This window comes from Lissotriton helveticus, chromosome 1_1, assembly GCF_964261635.1.
Source record: "Lissotriton helveticus chromosome 1_1, aLisHel1.1, whole genome shotgun sequence".
NCBI classification, from domain to species: domain Eukaryota; kingdom Metazoa; phylum Chordata; class Amphibia; order Caudata; family Salamandridae; genus Lissotriton; species Lissotriton helveticus.
The window spans coordinates 216,873,362-216,893,207 of NC_136057.1; the positions used below are offsets into that span (position 1 = coordinate 216,873,362).

Sequence of the window (19,846 nt, forward strand, 5' to 3'; positions counted from 1 at the left end):
ATTAATACACAGAGTGTAGGTCAGTGTACGTCCACATTTGTTTAGCTGATTTTAAGACAGAGTATAGCAGAGCCTGGATAGCTCAGTCGGTAGAGCATCAGACTTTTAATCTGAGGGTCCAGGGTTCAAGTCCCTGTTCAGGCGGTTGCTTCCTTTAAAGAAAAATTACTCTAATTGGATGCTCTTTTTGTGTTCCCCTGCATGACGAATAAGATATTCCATTACTAAAATTGCAAAAACGTCTTTCATGGAGTTGTGAAATGCACATCTGCCTCATATATCATGTGCCATTTGACTAAACTTAAGTCGTACGTAGATTTACCTAAGGTATCATGTAACTTGAGACGGTGAATATAATTTCCCCAATTCAATATTCAAAATAAATCCATGGTTATAGTATCAAATGAACTTTATAAAGCTGATCAACATTATTTCATTTCAGAATATCTCTGCACCTCATCAGAGTGTATTGGCTCTGTGGCGCAATGGATAGCGCATTGGACTTCTAGGTGAATGTAAAAAAGATATTCAAAGGTTGTGGGTTCGAATCCCACCAGAGTCACTTTTATCCCTATTTATTTCATAACTGTTTAAAAGAGTAATAAACAGTACATGCATGCTTCTGCTTCACCAAAAAGGGCAGTGAAAGGTAGTCTATTTTAAATAGATACTATTCAAGTTACGCAATCTTTGCAGAAGAGGAAATTGGCAGCTGTACTTATGAAAATGTAATTTACTCAGAAGTAAGATTTTGGGCCCTTCCTTAATTTTACAATGTCAATAAAAACATATGAATTCTAAGTCAGCAAAAAAAATGAGATAGTAGCAATTTCAGGACTTACAATAAGGTTAAATTTACTGAAGAGATTTCAAATGCTTGAAGTACCAATTCATTATTATATTCCGCGTATTCAGTACTTAATACCGGCAACCATCTTAAGAAACGTAGTGATAGTTGGGACACTTCCAAATGTTGATAAGGTCATTTTGTGGAGCGCCCTCTTCGAGCCTGGATAGCTCAGTCGGGAGAGCATCAGACTTTTAATCTGAGGGCCCAGGGTTCAAGTCCCTGTTCAGGCGGCTTGGTTAAAGAAAAGGTATATCAATTGCATACTCTTTTCAGGATCCAATGAATGGGGAGTCCTATCAGAGATGTTTCAAAAAAGTCTTAATCAAGTCATTACATACCCATCTGTCTTCTACATTCTTTGACAAGGGTTAAGAAGACTTATCCAAACTGTATCATGTAGTTTGTTGATTATCTTTTACCCAATTCAATGTTCAAAATGTAAGGTAGTGTCCGATTAACTTGATAAAGTTGGTCAACAGCTGATAGGTCATCTTTTTATTTGTGAATCTCTGATCACCGTGTTGAATCAGGTCGGATCTCTAGTGCAATGGATAGCGGCTTGGAGTCCTAGACGAATGTAGCAAAAGCATTCAAAGGCTTTGTGTTCAAACACCAGCTGGGTCAATTTTATCCCTCCTCCTATTTTATAACTAATTGAAACAGTAACAAGCAATGCCTGCGTCTGCATCACCAGAAACATTTACCAAAATGGCAGTGAAAGAAAGTCTACTTAAACAGAGACTGTTTGCTTTGAAAACATTGCATAATCTATGCCCAAGAGGAAATTCCCAAAGATACTGCTGAAAATGTAATTTAGTAGGTAGTAATAGTATTTGGCACTTTATTGATTTCACAATGTCATTTTAGACACATGATTTCTAAGTCAGCCGAAAATGAGATAGTACAAATTTCAGGATTTAAAATGGATAACGTGTGCTGCTGAAATTTCAAATGCTTAACACCTTCAATGCTACAGGAGATTTTCCTCCTGTGCTGAATGATCTGTAAATCCATTGTTCATGACGAGCTCAGCTCGTCATAAGCACACGACAAGTGTACTGCACGACAAGCTGAGCTCGACATGAGCATGGAAGGGGTTAAAACATCAATTTGTTATTAAACTCTACACATTTGATTGCTAATATATGTAACCATATTAATACACAGAGTGTAGGTCAGTGTACGTCCACATTTGTTTAGCTGATTTTAAGACAGAGTATAGCAGAGCCTGGATAGCTCAGTCGGTAGAGCATCAGACTTTTAATCTGAGGGTCCAGGGTTCAAGTCCCTGTTCAGGCAGTTGCTTCCTTTAAAGAAAAATTACTCTAATTGGATGCTCTTTTTGTGTTCCCCTGCATGACGAATAAGATATTCCATTACTAAAATTGCAAAAACGTCTTTCATGGAGTTGTGAAATGCACATCTGCCTCATATATCATGTGCCATTTGACTAAACTTAAGTCGTACGTAGATTTACCTAAGGTATCATGTAACTTGAGACGGTGAATATAATTTCCCCAATTCAATATTCAAAATAAATCCATGGTTATAGTATCAAATGAACTTTATAAAGCTGATCAACATTATTTCATTTCAGAATATCTCTGCACCTCATCAGAGTGTATTGGCTCTGTGGCGCAATGGATAGCGCATTTGACTTCTAGGTGAATGTAAAAAAGATATTCAAAGGTTGTGGGTTGGAATCCCACCAGAGTCACTTTTATCCCTATTTATTTCATAACTGTTTAAAAGAGTAATAAACAGTGCATGCATGCTTCTGCTTCACCAAAAAGGGCAGTGAAAGGAAGTCTATTTTAAATAGATACTATTCAAGTTACGCAATCTTTGCAGAAGAGGAAATTGGCAGCTGTACTTATGAAAATGTAATTTACTCAGAAGTGAGATTTTGGGCCCTTCCTTAATTTTACAATGTCAATAAAAACATATGAATTCTAAGTCAGCAAAAAAAATGAGATAGTAGCAATTTCAGGACTTACAATAAGGTTAAATTTACTGAAGAGATTTCAAATGCTTGAAGTACCATTTCATTATTATATTCCGCGTATTCAGTACTTAATACCGGCAACCATCTTAAGAAACGTAGTGATAGTTGGGACACTTCCAAATGTTGAAAAGGTCATTTTGTGGAGCGCCCTCTCTGAGCCTGGATAGCTCAGTCGGGAGAGCATCAGACTTTTAATCTGAGGGCCCAGGGTTCAAGTCCCTGTTCAGGCGGCTTGGTTAAAGAAAAGGTATATCAATTGCATACTCTTTTCAGGATCCAATGAATGGGGAGTCCTATTAGAGATGTTTCAAAAAAGTCTTAATCAAGTCATTACATACCCATCTGTCTTCTACATTCTTTGACAAGGGTTAAGAAGACTTACCCAAACTGTATCATGTAGTTTGTTGATTATCTTTTACCCAATTCAATGTTCAAAATGTAAGGTAGTGTCCGATTAACTTGATAAAGTTGGTCAACAGCTGATAGGTCATCTTTATATTTGTGAATCTCTGATCACCGTGTTGAATCAGGTCGGATCTCTAGTGCAATGGATAGCGGCTTGGAGTCCTAGACGAATGTAGCAAAAGCATTCAAAGGCTTTGTGTTCAAACACCAGCTGGGTCAATTTTATCCCTCCTCCTATTTTATAACTAATTGAAACAGTAACAAGCAATGCCTGCGTCTGCATCGCCAGAAACATTTACCAAAATGGCAGTGACAGAAAGTCTACTTAAACAGAGACTGTTTGCTTTGAAAACATTGCTTAATCTATGCCCAAGAGGAAATTCCCAAAGATACTGCTGAAAATGTAATTTAGTAGGTAGTAATAGTATTTGGCACTTTATTGATTTCACAATGTCATTTTAGACACATGATTTCTAAGTCAGCCGAAAATGAGATAGTCCAAATTTCAGGATTTAAAATGGATTACGAGTGCTGCTGAAATTTCAAATGCTTAACACCTTCAATGCTACAGGAGATTTTCCTCCTGTGCTGAATGATCTGTAAATCCATTGTTCATGACGAGCTCAGCTCGTCATAAGCACACGACAAGTGTACTGCACGACGAGCTGAGCTAGTCATGAGCATGGAAGGGGTTAAAACATCAATTTGTTATTAAACTCTACAAATTTGATTGCTAATATATGTAACCATATTAATACACAGAGTGTAGGTCAGTGTACGTCCACATTTGTTTAGCTGATTTTAAGACAGAGTATAGCAGAGCCTGGATAGCTCAGTCGGTAGAGCATCAGACTTTTAATCTGAGGGTCCAGAGTTCAAGTCCCTGTTCAGGCAGTTGCTTCCTTTAAAGAAAAATTACTCTAATTGGATGCTCTTTTTGTGTTCCCCTGCATGACGAATAAGATATTCCATTACTAAAATTGCAAAAACGTCTTTCATAGAGTTGCAAATGCACATCTGCCTCATATATCATGTGCCATTTGACTAAACTTAAGTCGTACGTAGACTTACCTAAGGTATCATGTAACTTGAGACGGTGAATATAATTTCCCCAATTCAATATTCAAAATAAATCCATGGTTATAGTATCAAATGAACTTTATAAAGCTGATCAACATTATTTCATTTCAGAATATCTCTGCACCTAATCAGAGCGTATTGGCTCTGTGGCGCAATGGATAGCGCATTGGACTTCTAGGTAAATGTAAAAAAGATATTCAAAGGTTGTGGGTTCGAATCCCAACAGAGTCAGTTTTATCCCTATTTATTTCATAACTGTTTAAAAGAGTAATAAACAGTGCATGCATGCTTCTGCTTCACCAAAAAGGGCAGTGAAAGGAAGTCTATTTTAAATAGATACTATTCAAGTTACGCAATCTTTGCAGAAGAGGAAATTGGCAGCTGTACTTATGAAAATGTAATTTACTCAGAAGTAAGATTTTGGGCCCTTCCTTAATTTTACAATGTCAATAAAAACATATGAATTCTAAGTCAGCAAAAAAAATGAGATAGTAGCAATTTCAGGACTTACAATAAGGTTAAATTTACTGAAGAGATTTCAAATGCTTGAAGTACCAATTCATTATTATATTCCGCGTATTCAGTACTTAATACCGGCAACCATCTTAAGAAACGTAGTGATAGTTGGGACACTTCCAAATGTTGATAAGGTCATTTTGTGGAGCGACCTCTCCGAGCCTGGATAGCTCAGTCGGGAGAGCATCAGACTTTTAATCTGAGGGCCCAGGGTTCAAGTCCCTGTTCAGGCGGCTTGGTTAAAGAAAAGGTATATCAATTGCATACTCTTTTCAGGGAATAGGGAGTCCTATTAGAGATGTTTCAAAAACATCTTAATCAAGTCATTACATACCCATCTGTCTTCTACATTCTTTGACAAGGGTTAAGAAGACTTACCCAAACTGTATCATGTAGTTTGACATGTTGATTATCTTTTACCCAATTCAATGTTCAAAATGTAAGGTAGTGTCCGATTAACTTGATAAAGTTGGTCAACAGCTGATAGGTCATCTTTTTATTTGTGAATCTCTGATCACCGTGTTGAATCAGGTCGGATCTCTAGTGCAATGGATATCGGCTTGGAGTCCTAGACGAATGTAGCAAAAGCATTCAAAGGCTTTGTGTTCAAACACCAGCTGGGTCAATTTTATCCCTCCTCTTATTTTATAACTAATTGAAACAGTAACAAGCAATGCCTGCGTCTGCATCACCAGAAACATTTACCAACATGGCAGTGAAAGAAAGTCTACTTAAACAGAGACTGTTTGCTTTGAAAACATTGCATAATCTATGCCCAAGAGGAAATTCCCAAAGATACTGCTGAAAATGTAATTTAGTAGGTAGTAATAGTATTTGGCACTTTATTGATTTCACAATGTCATTTTAGACACATGATTTCTAAGTCAGCCGAAAATGAGATAGTCCAAATTTCAGGATTTAAAATGGATTACGTGTGCTGCTGAAATTTCAAAGCTTAACACCTTCAATGCTACAGGAGATTTTCCTCCTGTGCTGAATGATCTGTAAATCCATTGTTCATGACGAGCTCAGCTCGTCATAAGCACACGACAAGTGTACTTTACGACGAGCTGAGCTCGTCATGAGCATGGAAGGGGTTAAAACATCAATTTGTTATTAAACTCTACAAATTTGATTGCTAATATATGTAACCATATTAATACACAGAGTGTAGGTCAGTGTACGTCCACATTTGTTTAGCTGATTTTAAGACAGAGTATAGCAGAGCCTGGATAGCTCAGTCGGTAGAGCATCAGACTTTTAATCTGAGGGTCCAGGGTTCAAGTCCCTGTTCAGGCAGTTGCTTCCTTTAAAAAAAAATTACTCTAATTGGATGCTCTTTTTGTGTTCCCCTGCATGACGAATAAGATATTCCATTACTAAAATTGCAAAAACGTATTTCATGGAGTTGTGAAATGCACATCTGCCTCATATATCATGTGCCATTTGACTAAACTTAAGTCGTACGTAGATTTACCTAAGGTATCATGTAACTTGAGACGGTGAATATAATTTCCCCAATTCAATATTCAAAATAAATCCATGGTTATAGTATCAAATGAACTTTATAAAGCTGATCAACATTATTTCATTTCAGAATATCTCTGCACCTCATCAGAGCGTAATGGCTCTGTGGCGTAATGGATAGTGCATTGGACTTCTAGGTGAATGTAAAAAAGATATTCAAAGGTTGTGGGTTCGAATCCCACCAGAGTCAGTTTTATCCCTATTTATTTCATAACTGTTTAAAAGAGTAATAAACAGTGCATGCATGCTTCTGCTTCACCAAAAAGGTAAGTGTAAGGAAGTCTATTTTAAATAGATACTATTCAAGTTACGCAATCTTTGCAGAAGAGGAAATTGGCAGCTGTACTTATGAAAATGTAATTTACTCAGAAGTAAGATTTTGGGCCCTTCCTTAATTTTACAATGTCAATAAAAACATATGAATTCTAAGTCAGCAAAAAAAATTAGATAGTAGCAATTTCAGGACTTACAATAAGGTTAAATTTACTGAAGAGATTTCAAATGCTTGAAGTACCAATTCATTATTATATTCCGCGTATTCAGTACTTAATACCGGCAACCATCTTAAGAAACGTAGTGATAGTTGGGACACTTCCAAATGTTGATAAGGTCATTTTGTGGAGCGACCTCTCCGAGCCTGGATAGCTCAGTCGGGAGAGCATCAGACTTTTAATCTGAGGGCCCAGGGTTCAAGTCCCTGTTCAGGCGGCTTGGTTAAAGAAAAGGTATATCAATTGCATACTCTTTTCAGGATCCAATGAATGGGGAGTCCTATTAGAGATGTTTCAAAAATGTCTTAATCAAGTCATTACATACCCATCTGTCTTCTACATTCTTTGACAAGGGTTAAGAAGACTTACCCAAACTGTATCATGTAGTTTGTTGATTATCTTTTACCCAATTCAATGTTCAAAATGTACGGTAGTGTCCGATTAACTTGATAAAGTTGGTCAACAGCTGATAGGTCATCTTTTTATTTGTGAATCTCTGATCACCGTGTTGAATCAGGTCGGATCTCTAGTGCAATGGATATCGGCTTGGAGTCCTAGACGAATGTAGCAAAAGCATTCAAAGGCTTTGTGTTCAAACACCAGCTGGGTCAATTTTATCCCTCCTCTTATTTTATAACTAATTGAAACAGTAACAAGCAATGCCTGCGTCTGCATCACCAGAAACATTTACCAACATGGCAGTGAAAGAAAGTCTACTTAAACAGAGACTGTTTGCTTTGAAAACATTGCATAATCTATGCCCAAGAGGAAATTCCCAAAGATACTGCTGAAAATGTAATTTAGTAGGTAGTAATAGTATTTGGCACTTTATTGATTTCACAATGTCATTTTAGACACATGATTTCTAAGTCAGCCGAAAATGAGATAGTCCAAATTTCAGGATTTAAAATGGATTACGTGTGCTGCTGAAATTTCAAAGCTTAACACCTTCAATGCTACAGGAGATTTTCCTCCTGTGCTGAATGATCTGTAAATCCATTGTTCATGACGAGCTCAGCTCGTCATAAGCACACGACAAGTGTACTGCACGACGAGCTGAGCTCGTCATGAGCATGGAAGGGGTTAAAACATCAATTTGTTATTAAACTCTACAAATTTGATTGCTAATATATGTAACCATATTAATACACAGAGTGTAGGTCAGTGTACGTCCACATTTGTTTAGCTGATTTTAAGACAGAGTATAGCAGAGCCTGGATAGCTCAGTCGGTAGAGCATCAGACTTTTAATCTGAGGGTCCAGGGTTCAAGTCCCTGTTCAGGCAGTTGCTTCCTTTAAAAAAAAATTACTCTAATTGGATGCTCTTTTTGTGTTCCCCTGCATGACGAATAAGATATTCCATTACTAAAATTGCAAAAACGTCTTTCATGGAGTTGTGAAATGCACATCTGCCTCATATATCATGTGCCATTTGACTAAACTTAAGTCGTACGTAGATTTACCTAAGGTATCATGTAACTTGAGACGGTGAATATAATTTCCCCAATTCAATATTCAAAATAAATCCATGGTTATAGTATCAAATGAACTTTATAAAGCTGATCAACATTATTTCATTTCAGAATATCTCTGCACCTCATGAGAGCGTAATGGCTCTGTGGCGTAATGGATAGTGCATTGGACTTCTAGGTGAATGTAAAAAAGATATTCAAAGGTTGTGGGTTCGAATCCCACCAGAGTCAGTTTTATCCCTATTTATTTCATAACTGTTTAAAAGAGTAATAAACAGTGCATGCATGCTTCTGCTTCACCAAAAAGGGCAGTGTAAGGAAGTCTATTTTAAATAGATACTATTCAAGTTACGCAATCTTTGCAGAAGAGGAAATTGGCAGCTGTACTTATGAAAATGTAATTTACTCAGAAGTAAGATTTTGGGCCCTTCCTTAATTTTACAATGTCAATAAAAACATATGAATTCTAAGTCAGCAAAAAAAATGAGATAGTAGCAATTTCAGGACTTACAATAAGGTTAAATTTACTGAAGAGATTTCAAATGCTTGAAGTACCAATTCATTATTATATTCCGCGTATTCAGTACTTAATACCGGCAACCATCTTAAGAAACGTAGTGATAGTTGGGACACTTCCAAATGTTGATAAGGTCATTTTGTGGAGCGACCTCTCCGAGCCTGGATAGCTCAGTCGGGAGAACATCAGACTTTTAATCTGAGGGCCCAGGGTTCAAGTCCCTGTTCAGGCGGCTTGGTTAAAGAAAAGGTATATCAATTGCATACTCTTTTCAGGATCCAATGAATGGGGAGTCCTATTAGAGATGTTTCAAAAATGTCTTAATCAAGTCATTACATACCCATCTGTCTTCTACATTCTTTGACAAGGGTTAAGAAGACTTACCCAAACTGTATCATGTAGTTTGTTGATTATCTTTTACCCAATTCAATGTTCAAAACGTAAGGTAGTGTCCGATTAACTTGATAAAGTTGGTCAACAGCTGATAGGTCATCTTTTTATTTGTGAATCTCTGATCACCGTGTTGAATCAGGTCGGATCTCTAGTGCAATGGATAGCGGCTTGGAGTCCTAGACGAATGTAGCAAAAGCATTCAAAGGCTTTGTGTTCAAACACCAGCTGGGTCAATTTTATCCCTCCTCTTATTTTATAACTAATTGAAACAGTAACAAGCAATGCCTGCGTCTGCATCACCAGAAACATTTACCAACATGGCAGTGAAAGAAAGTCTACTTAAACAGAGACTGTTTGCTTTGAAAACATTGCATAATCTATGCCCAAGAGGAAATTCCCAAAGATACTGCTGAAAATGTAATTTAGTAGGTAGTAATAGTATTTGGCACTTTATTGATTTCACAATGTCATTTTAGACACATGATTTCTAAGTCAGCCGAAAATGAGATAGTCCAAATTTCAGGATTTAAAATGGATTACGAGTGCTGCTGAAATTTCAAATGCTTAACACCTTCAATGCTACAGGAGATTTTCCTCCTGTGCTGAATGATCTGTAAATCCATTGTTCATGACGAGCTCAGCTCGTCATAAGCACACGACAAGTGTACTGCACGACGAGCTGAGCTCGTCATGAGCATGGAAGGGGTTAAAACATCAATTTGTTATTAAACTCTACAAATTTGATTGCTAATATATGTAACCATATTAATACACAGAGTGTAGGTCAGTGTACGTCCACATTTGTTTAGCTGATTTTAAGACAGAGTATAGCAGAGCCTGGATAGCTCAGTCGGTAGAGCATCAGACTTTTAATCTGAGGGTCCAGGGTTCAAGTCCCTGTTCAGGCAGTTGCTTCCTTTAAAGAAAAATTACTCTAATTGGATGCTCTTTTTGTGTTCCCCTGCATGACGAATAAGATATTCCATTACTAAAATTGCAAAAACGTCTTTCATGGAGTTGTGAAATGCACATCTGCCTCATATATCATGTGCCATTTGACTAAACTTAAGTCGTACGTAGATTTACCTAAGGTATCATGTAACTTGAGACGGTGAATATAATTTCCCCAATTCAATATTCAAAATAAATCCATGGTTATAGTATCAAATGAACTTTATAAAGCTGATCAACATTATTTCATTTCAGAATATCTCTGCACCTCATCAGAGCGTAATGGCTCTGTGGCGTAATGGATAGTGCATTGGACTTCTAGGTGAATGTAAAAAAGATATTCAAAGGTTGTGGGTTCAAATCCCACCAGAGTCAGTTTTATCCCTATTTATTTCATAACTGTTTAAAAGAGTAGTAAACAGTGCATGCATGCTTCTGCTTCACCAAAAAGGGCAGTGTAAGGAAGTCTATTTTAAATAGATACTATTCAAGTTACGCAATCTTTGCAGAAGAGGAAATTGGCAGCTGTACTTATGAAAATGTAATTTACTCAGAAGTAAGATTTTGGGCCCTTCCTTAATTTTACAATGTCAATAAAAACATATGAATTCTAAGTCAGCAAAAAAAATGAGATAGTAGCAATTTCAGGACTTACGATAAGGTTAAATTTACTGAAGAGATTTCAAATGCTTGAAGTACCAATTCATTATTATATTCCGCGTATTCAGTACTTAATACCGGCAACCATCTTAAGAAACGTAGTGATAGTTGGGACACTTCCAAATGTTGATAAGGTCATTTTGTGGAGTGACCTCTCCGAGCCTGGATAGCTCAGTCGGGAGAGCATCAGACTTTTAATCTGAGGGCCCAGGGTTCAAGTCCCTGTTCAGGCGGCTTGGTTAAAGAAAAGGTATATCAATTGCATACTCTTTTCAGGATCCAATGAATGGGGAGTCCTATTAGAGATGTTTCAAAAAAGTCTTAATCAAGTCATTACATACCCATCTGTCTTCTACATTCTTTGACAAGGGTTAAGAAGACTTACCCAAACTGTATCATGTAGTTTGACATGTTGATTATCTTTTACCCAATTCAATGTTCAAAATGTAAGGTAGTGTCCGATTAACTTGATAAAGTTGGTCAACAGCTGATAGGTCATCTTTTTATTTGTGAATCTCTGATCACCGTGTTGAATCAGGTCGGATCTCTAGTGCAATGGATAGCGGCTTGGAGTCCTAGACGAATGTAGCAAAAGCATTCAAAGGCTTTGTGTTCAAACACCAGCTGGGTCAATTTTATCCCTCCTCTTATTTTATAACTAATTGAAACAGTAACAAGCAATGCCTGCGTCTGCATCACCAGAAACATTTACCAACATGGCAGTGAAAGAAAGTCTACTTAAACAGAGACTGTTTGCTTTGAAAACATTGCATAATCTATGCCCAAGAGGAAATTCCCAAATATACTGCTGAAAATGTAATTTAGTAGGTAGTAATAGTATTTGGCACTTTATTGATTTCACAATGTCATTTTAGACACATGATTTCTAAGTCAGCCGAAAATGAGATAGTACAAATTTCAGGATTTAAAATGGATTACGAGTGCTGCTGAAATTTCAAATGCTTAACACCTTCAATGCTACAGGAGATTTTCCTCCTGTGCTGAATGATCTGTAAATCCATTGTTCATGACGAGCTCAGCTCGTCATAAGCACACGACAAGTGTACTGCACGACGAGCTGAGCTCGTCATGAGCATGGAAGGGGTTAAAACATCAATTTGTTATTAAACTCTACAAATTTGATTGCTAATATATGTAACCATATTAATACACAGAGTGTAGGTCAGTGTACGTCCACATTTGTTTAGCTGATTTTAAGACAGAGTATAGCAGAGCCTGGATAGCTCAGTCGGTAGAGCATCAGACTTTTAATCTGAGGGTCCAGGGTTCAAGTCCCTGTTCAGGCGGGTGCTTCCTTTAAAGAAAAATTACTCTAATTGGATGCTCTTTTTGTGTTCCCCTGCATGACGAATAAGATATTCCATTACTAAAATTGCAAAAACGTCTTTCATGGAGTTGTGAAATGCACATCTGCCTCATATATCATGTGCCATTTGACTAAACTTAAGTCGTACGTAGATTTACCTAAGGTATCATGTAACTTGAGACGGTGAATATAATTTCCCCAATTCAATATTCAAAATAAATCCATGGTTATAGTATCAAATGAACTTTATAAAGCTGATCAACATTATTTCATTTCAGAATATCTCTGCACCTCTTCAGAGCGTATTGGCTCTGTGGTGCAATGGATAGCGCATTGGACTTCTAGGTGAATGTAAAAAAAATATTTAAAGGTTGTGGGTTCGAATCCCACCAGAGTCACTTTTATCCCTATTTATTTCATAACTGTTTAAAAGAGTAATAAACAGTGCATGCATGCTTCTGCTTCACCAAAAAGGGCAGTGAAAGGAAGTCTATTTTAAATAGATACTATTCAAGTTACGCAATCTTTGCAGAAGAGGAAATTGGCAGCTGTACTTATGAAAATGTAATTTACTCAGAAGTAAGATTTTGGGGCCCTTCCTTAATTTTACAATATCAATAAAAACATATGAATTCTAAGTCAGCAAAAAAAATGAGATAGTAGGAATTTCAGGACTTACAATAAGGTTACATTTACTGAAGAGATTTCAAATGCTTGAAGTACCAATTCATTATTATATTCCGCGTATTCAGTACTTAATACCGGCAACCATCTTAAGAAACGTAGTGATAGTTGGGACACTTCCAAATGTTGATAAGGTCATTTTGTGGAGCGCCCTCTCCGAGCCTGGATAGCTCAGTCGGGAGAGCATCAGACTTTTAATCTGAGGGCCCAGGGTTCAAGACCCTGTTCAGGCGGCTTGGTTAAAGAAAAGGTATATCAATTGCATACTCTTTTCAGGATCCAATGAATGGGGAGTCCTATTAGAGATGTTTCAAAAAAGTCTTAATCAAGTCATTACATACCCATCTGTCTTCTACATTCTTTGACAAGGGTTAAGAAGACTTACCCAAACTGTATCATGTAGTTTGTTGATTATCTTTTACCCAATTCAATGTTCAAAATGTAAGGTAGTGTCCGATTAACTTGATAAAGTTGGTCAACAGCTGATAGGTCATCTTTTTATTTGTGAATCTCTGATCACCGTGTTGAATCAGGTCGGATCTCTAGTGCAATGGATAGCGGCTTGGAGTCCTAGACGAATGTAGCAAAAGCATTCAAAGGCTTTGTGTTCAAACACCAGCTGGGTCAATTTTATCCCTCCTCTTATTTTATAACTAATTGAAACAGTAACAAGCAATGCCTGCGTCTGCATCACCAGAAACATTTACCAACATGGCAGTGAAAGAAAGTCTACTTAAACAGAGACTGTTTGCTTTGAAAACATTGCATAATCTATGCCCAAGAGGAAATTCCCAAAGATACTGCTGAAAATGTAATTTAGTAGGTAGTAATAGTATTTGGCACTTTATTGATTTCACAATGTCATTTTAGACACATGATTTCTAAGTCAGCCGAAAATGAGATAGTCCAAATTTCAGGATTTAAAATGGATTACGTGTGCTGCTGAAATTTCAAATGCTTAACACCTTCAATGCTACAGGAGATTTTCCTCCTGTGCTGAATGATCTGTAAATCCATTGTTCATGACGAGCTCAGCTCGTCATAAGCACACGACAAGTGTACTGCACGACGAGCTGAGCTCGTCATGAGCATGGAAGGGGTTAAAACATCAATTTGTTATTAAACTCTACAAATTTGATTGCTAATATATGTAACCATATTAATACACAGAGTGTAGGTCAGTGTACGTCCACATTTGTTTAGCTGATTTTAAGACAGAGTATAGCAGAGCCTGGATAGCTCAGTCGGTAGAGCAGGGGTGCCCAAACCAGTCCTGGCGGGCCGTATCCATGCCAGATTTTTGGGATATCCCCATCTGGGGATCACGGTTCGATCCCCGGCACCGGCGGCAGATTAGCCCAGCACCAGGTGACTCTGGGAAATAGCTGGCGCCGCGGCTAGGGCGGCTGACTCCGGAATCTGGAGATTTTTTTATTTAAGGTTTTTGTAGAGCGCGTAGTAACCCTCGAGCATCCCAGAGATCAGGGTTCGATCCCCGGCACCGGCCGCAGATTAGCCCAGCACCACGTGACTCTGGGAAATAGCTGGCGCCGCGGCTAGGGAGGCTGACTCCGGAATCTGGAGATCACGGTTCGATCCCCGGCACCGGCGGCAGATTAGCCCAGCACCAGGTGACTCTGGGAAATAGCTGGCGCCGCGGCTAGGGCGGCTGACTCCGGAATCTGGAGATTTTTTTATTTGAGGTTTTTGTAGAGCGCGTAGTAACCCTCGAGCATCCCAGAGATCAGGGTTCGATCCCCGGCACCGGCCGCAGATTAGCCCAGCACCACGTGACTCTGGGAAATAGCTGGCGCCGCGGCTAGGGCGGCTGACTCCGGAATCTGGGGATCACGGTTCGATCCCCGGCACCGGCGGCAGATTAGCCCAGCACCATGTGACTCTGGGCAATAGCTTGCTTAATCTTCCCAACGGCCCCTAGTGCCTAGAGACCCTTACGGGTGATTGTGCGCCTTACAAATGTGGATTATTATTATTATTATTATTTGGGCCGATTCCGATCCGGTTCGTAAAAGCACATCTGCCCGAATCTGTCGGACAACCACGTACGCCCGGGAGAGGACTGCCCGGGACCCGTGGAGCCCGTCCTGGTCACTCTGACCTGCCGTCTGCCCGGGGAAGGGAGCCCCGGACGCCCGGGGGGAGGACTGCCCGGGACCCATGGAGCCCGTCCTGGGCACTCTGACCTGCCGTCTGCCCGGGGAAGGGAGCCCCGGACGCCCGGGGGGAGGACTGCCCGGGACCCATGGAGCCCGTCCTGGGCACTCTGACCTGCCGACGGCCCGGGGAAGGGAGCCCCGGACGCCCGGGGGAGGACTGCCCGGGACCCGTGGAACTCGTCCTGGGCACTCTGACATGCCGCTGACCCGGGGAAGGGAACCCCGGACGCCCGGGAGCCGTGGAGCCCGTCCTGGGCACTCTGACAAGCCGTCGGACCGGGGAAGGGAGCCCCGGACGCCCGGGACCCGTGGAGCCTGTCCTGGGAACTCCGGCATGCCGTTGGCCCAGGGAAGGGAGTCCCAGATACCCGGGACCCGTGGAGCCCGTCATGGGCACTCTGACAAGCCGGTGTCCCGGGGAAGGGAGCCCCGGACGCCGGGGACTCGTGGAGCCCGTCCTGGGCACTCTGGCATGCCGTTGGCACGGGGAAGGGAGCCCCAGATGCCCGGGACCCGTGGAGCCCGTCCTGGGCACTCTGACAAGCCGTTGTCCCGGGGAAGGGAGCCCCGGACGCCGGGGACTCGTGGAGCCCGTCTTGGGCACTCTGGCATGCCGTTGGCCCGGGGAAGGGAGCCCAAGATGCCCGGGACCCGTGGAGCCCGTCCTGGGCACTCTGACAAGCCGTTGTCCCAGGGAAGGGAGCCCCGGACGCCCGGGACTCGTGGAGCCCGTCCTGGGCATTCTGGCATGCCGTTGGCCCGGGGAAGGGAGCCCCGGACGTCCGGGGCCCGTGGAGCCCATCCTGGGCACTCTGACAAGCCGTTGGCCCGGGGAAGGGAGAGCCGGACACCCAGCGGAGGAATGCCCGGGACCCATGGAGCCCGTCCTGGGCAATCTGACCTGCCGTCGGCCCGGAGAAGGGAGCGACGGACGCCCGGGGGGAGGAATGCCCGGGACGCATGGAGCCCATCCTGGGCACTTTGACATGCCATCGGCCTTGAGACCCGGGGGACGACTGCCCGGGAAGCATGGAGCCCGACCTGGGCACTCGCTCATGCCGTTGGCCTGGAGACCCGGGGGACGACTGCCCGGGGCGCATGGAGCCCGACCTGGGCACTCGCTCATGCCGTTGGCCTGGAGACCCGGGGGACGACTGCCCGGGACGCATGGAGCCCGTCCTGGGCACTTTGACATGCCGTTGGCCTGGAGGAGGGAAGCCCCGGGTGTTGTTACCCAGGCATAGCCCATCTGGTCCCCCTGGCAGAGAACCACCAGCCTTGCAGGGGTGTCCGGGCATACCCTTACCCCTAGTAATCCGGAGGAAAATTACCCCCCTTTCTTGTAATCTGTGCACACGAGTTGACAGAGGGGACCCAAGGCGTAAAAGTACCCGACCTCCTGGAGCCCTCGCTGGGATCGGGGAGGCAAATGGCACCTCATAGGGACTTCCAGGGAGGTTTGGCCATCTGGTCGCCCTTTTGGATAGCATTGCGTGCGACCAGATGGCCGAGGGGAAAGGTGCAACCAGGTGGCCGGGAACGAAAGGACTCCCTGCTTCCCACCCCGAGCCTTCGTGGTAGGGCTGCTGCCTGCCCACGCCGGGCAGGGCTCGGGGACCCCGGCTGGGCCTCAGGCACGGTGAGGACCACCGGAGCTCCCAGGCCCGGACGCCCGGGACGACGACTGCCCGGGACGCATGGAGCCCGTCCTGGGCACTTTGACATGCCGTCGGCCTGGAGACCCGGGGGACGACTGCCTGGGACGCATGGAGCCCGTCCTGGACATTTTGACATGCCGTCGGCCTGGAGACCCGGGGGACGACTGCCCGGGACGCATGGAGCCCGTCCTGGGCACTTTGACATGCCGTCGGCCTGGAGACCCGGGGGACGACTGCCTGGGACGCATGGAGCCCGTCCTGGACATTTTGACATGCCGTCGGCCTGGAGACCCGGGGGACGACTGCCCGGGACGCATGGAGCCCGTCCTGGGCACTTTGACATGCCGTCGGCCTGGAGACCCGGGGGACGACTGCCCGGGACGCATGGAGCCCGTCCTGGGCACTTTGACATGCCGTCGGCCCGGAGAAGGGAGCGCCGGACACCCAGGGAAGGACTGCCCGGGACCCATGTAGCCCGTCCTGGGCAATCTGACCTGCCGTCGGCCCAGGGAAGGGAGCGGCGGATGCCCAGGGGGAGGAATGCCCGGGACGCATGGAGCCCGTCCTGGGCACTTTGACATGCCGTCGGCCCGGAGACCCGTGGGACGACTGCCCGGGACGCATGGAGCCCAACCTGGGCACTTTGACATGCCGTCGGCCTGGAGACCCGGGGGACGACTGCCCGGGACGCATGGAGCCCGTCCTGGACATTTTGACATGCCGTCGGCCTGGAGACCCGGGGGACGACTGCCCGGGACGCATGGAGCCCGTCCTGGGCACTTTGACATGCCGTCGGCCCGGAGAAGGATGCGCCGGACACCCAGGGGAGGACTGCCCGGGACCCATGGAGCCCGTCCTGGGCAATCTGACCTGCCGTCGGCCCGGAGAAGGGAGCGGCGGATGCCCGGGGGGACGACTGCCCGGGACGCATGGAGCCTGTCCTGGGCACTTTGACATGCCATCGGCCTGGAGACCCGGGGGACAACTGCCCGGGACGCATGGAGCCCAACCTGGGCACTTTGACATGCCGTCGGCCTGGAGACCCGGGGGACGACTGCCCGGGACGCATGGAGCCCGTCCTGGACATTTTGACATGCCGTCGGCCTGGAGACCCGGGGGACGACTGCCCGGGACGCATGGAGCCCGTCCTGGGCACTTTGACATGCCGTCGGCCTGGAGACCCGGGGGACGACTGCCCGGGACGCATGGAGCCCGTCCTGGGCACTTTGACATGCCGTCGGCCTGGAGACCCGGGGGACGACTGCCCGGGACGCATGGAGCCCGTCCTGGGCACTTTGACATGCCGTCGGCCTGGAGATCCGGGGGACGACTGCCCGGGACGCATGGAGCCCGTCCTGGGCACTTTGACATGCCATCGGCCTGGAGACCCGGGGGACGACTGCCCAAGAGCCATGGAGCCCGTCCTGGGCAATTTGACAAGCCGTTGGCCTGGAGGAAGGAAGCCCCGGGTGGCCTAGGGAGGTGTTACCCAGGCATAGCCCATCTGGTCCCCCTAGCAGAGAACCACCAGCCTTGGAGGGGTGTCCGGGCATACCCTGCCCCCTAGTAATCCGGAGGGAAATTACCTGACTTTCTTGCAATCTGTGCACACAAGGTGACAGAGGGGACCCAAGGCGCGAAAGTACCCGACCTCCTGGAGCCCTCGCTGGGATCCGGGAGGCGAATGGCACCTCATCATGACTTCCAGGGCGACCAGATGGCCGAGGCGAGAGGGGCGACCAGATGGCCGGGACCAAAAGGACGCCAATCTGCCTGCCCCGGAGCTGCAGGGCTCTGGGGCTGCAGGGTTCCGGGGGCTGCAGAGCTGCAGGTCTCTGGGGCTGCAGGGCTCCGGGGCTTCAGGCCTCCCCGGGCCCTGATGGACCCTCCGTCCCGGGTACCTCCGACCCCCGGCCGGCTTGCAGGACGGAGGGGGGATTCCCGCACCACTGGGCCCTGCCGGACGGGGCTCAAGCCCCGGGCCCGGTCCCCGGCCCCAGTCCCGGCTTTCCAAACCCTATGCCGGGCCGGGGAGAGCCTCCCCTGGGCCCCCGGTGGACCCTCCGTCCCGGGCGCCCCGGACCCCCGGCCGGATTGCTGGACGGAGGGGTACCAGCACCCTCGGGGCCTGGCCAGATGGAGTTCAAGCCCCGGGTCCGGTCCCACCTTCCGAACCCTAGCCAGGCTGGGGAGAGCCTCCCCGGGCCCCGGTGGGGCCCCGTCCCCAGCGCCCGGACCCACTGGTGGCCTGCGGGACAGGGGGCTCCAGCACCCTCGGGGCCTGGCCAGATGGAGTTCAAGCCCCGAGTCCGGTCCCACCTTCCGAACCCTAGCCAGGCTGGGGAGAGCCTCCCCGGGCCCCGGTGGGGCCCCGTCCCCAGCGCCCGGACCCACTGGTGGCCTGCGGGACAGGGGGCTCCAGCACCCTCGGGGCCTGGCCAGATGGAGTTCAAGCCCCGGGTCCGGTCCCACCTTCCGAACCCTAGCCAGGCTGGGGAGAGCCTCCCCGGGCCCCGGTGGACCCTACGTCCCGGGCACCCCGGATCCCCGGCCGGATTGCAGGACGGAGGGGTACCAGCACCCTCGGGGCCTGGCCAGATGGAGTTCAAGCCCCGGGTCCGGTCCCACCTTCCGGACCCTAGCCAGGCTGGGGAGAGCCTCCCCGGGCCCCGGTGGAGCCCCGTCCCCAGCGCCCGGACCCTCTGGTGGCCTGCGGGACAGGGGGCTCCTGCACCCTCGGGGCCTGGCCAGATGGAGTTCAAGCCCCGGGCCCGGTCCCACCTTCTGAACCCTAGCCAGGCTGGGGAGAGCCTCCCCGGGCCCCGGTGGAGCCCCGTCCCCAGTGCCCGGACCCTCTGGTGGCCGGCGGGACGGGGAGCTCGCGCACCACCGGGCCCCGCCGGCCGAGCTCAAGCCCAGGGCCCGGTCCCACCTTCCGAACCCTAGCCAGGCTGGGGAGAGCCTCCCCGGGCCCCGGTGGAGCCCCGTCCCCAGCGCCCGGACCCTCTGGTGGCCGGCGGGACGGGGAGCTCGCGCACCCCGGGGCCAGCCGGCCGGAGCTCAAGCCCCGGGCCCGGTCCCACCTTCCGAAACCTAGCCAGGCTGGGGAGAGTCTCCCCGGGCCCCGGTGGAG

The 19,846-nt window shown here is 46.3% G+C and overlaps 7 non-coding genes across 7 annotated transcripts; all 7 read left to right on the forward strand.

Moving 5' to 3' along the window:
- Positions 1–71: 71 nt before the first annotated feature.
- TRNAK-UUU (transfer RNA lysine (anticodon UUU)) lies at positions 72–144 on the forward strand. Its single transcript has one exon. It is a non-coding gene; the product is annotated as a tRNA-Lys (tRNA).
- Positions 145–471: 327 nt separating this feature from the next.
- On the forward strand, positions 472–562 carry TRNAR-UCU (transfer RNA arginine (anticodon UCU)). The gene is given in 2 exon segments: positions 472–508; positions 527–562. It is a non-coding gene; the product is annotated as a tRNA-Arg (tRNA).
- A 1,514-nt stretch (positions 563–2,076) lies between these two features.
- On the forward strand, positions 2,077–2,149 carry TRNAK-UUU (transfer RNA lysine (anticodon UUU)). The gene has a single exon. It is a non-coding gene; the product is annotated as a tRNA-Lys (tRNA).
- Positions 2,150–6,082: 3,933 nt separating this feature from the next.
- On the forward strand, positions 6,083–6,155 carry TRNAK-UUU (transfer RNA lysine (anticodon UUU)). Its single transcript has one exon. It is a non-coding gene; the product is annotated as a tRNA-Lys (tRNA).
- Positions 6,156–8,086: 1,931 nt separating this feature from the next.
- On the forward strand, positions 8,087–8,159 carry TRNAK-UUU (transfer RNA lysine (anticodon UUU)). The gene has a single exon. It is a non-coding gene; the product is annotated as a tRNA-Lys (tRNA).
- A 1,932-nt stretch (positions 8,160–10,091) lies between these two features.
- TRNAK-UUU (transfer RNA lysine (anticodon UUU)) lies at positions 10,092–10,164 on the forward strand. Its single transcript has one exon. It is a non-coding gene; the product is annotated as a tRNA-Lys (tRNA).
- A 1,937-nt stretch (positions 10,165–12,101) lies between these two features.
- TRNAK-UUU (transfer RNA lysine (anticodon UUU)) lies at positions 12,102–12,174 on the forward strand. Its single transcript has one exon. It is a non-coding gene; the product is annotated as a tRNA-Lys (tRNA).
- Positions 12,175–19,846: the final 7,672 nt, after the last annotated feature.